The sequence below is a fragment of the Solanum pennellii genome, chromosome 12 (assembly GCF_001406875.1).
Source record: "Solanum pennellii chromosome 12, SPENNV200".
Taxonomy (NCBI): Eukaryota; Viridiplantae; Streptophyta; class Magnoliopsida; order Solanales; family Solanaceae; genus Solanum; species Solanum pennellii.
In genome coordinates, this window is record NC_028648.1 from 64,297,943 (window position 1) to 64,298,183 (window position 241).

Genomic DNA, 241 nt, shown 5'->3' on the forward strand with positions numbered 1-241 from the left:
AATCCCTCAAAATATCAGTACCCCAAGGTCTAACCTCAAATGTATCAAACCAACCAATGGGAGACCTACATCTTCTCCCATACAATGCTTCGAAAGGATCCATATCAATACTTGAGTGATAGCTATTATTGTAAGAAAACTCCGCTAAGGGTAAGAAGTTATCCCAATGACCACCAAATTCTATCACACATGCACGAAGCATATCCTCCAATACCTGAATCGTTCGCTCAGACTGCCCATC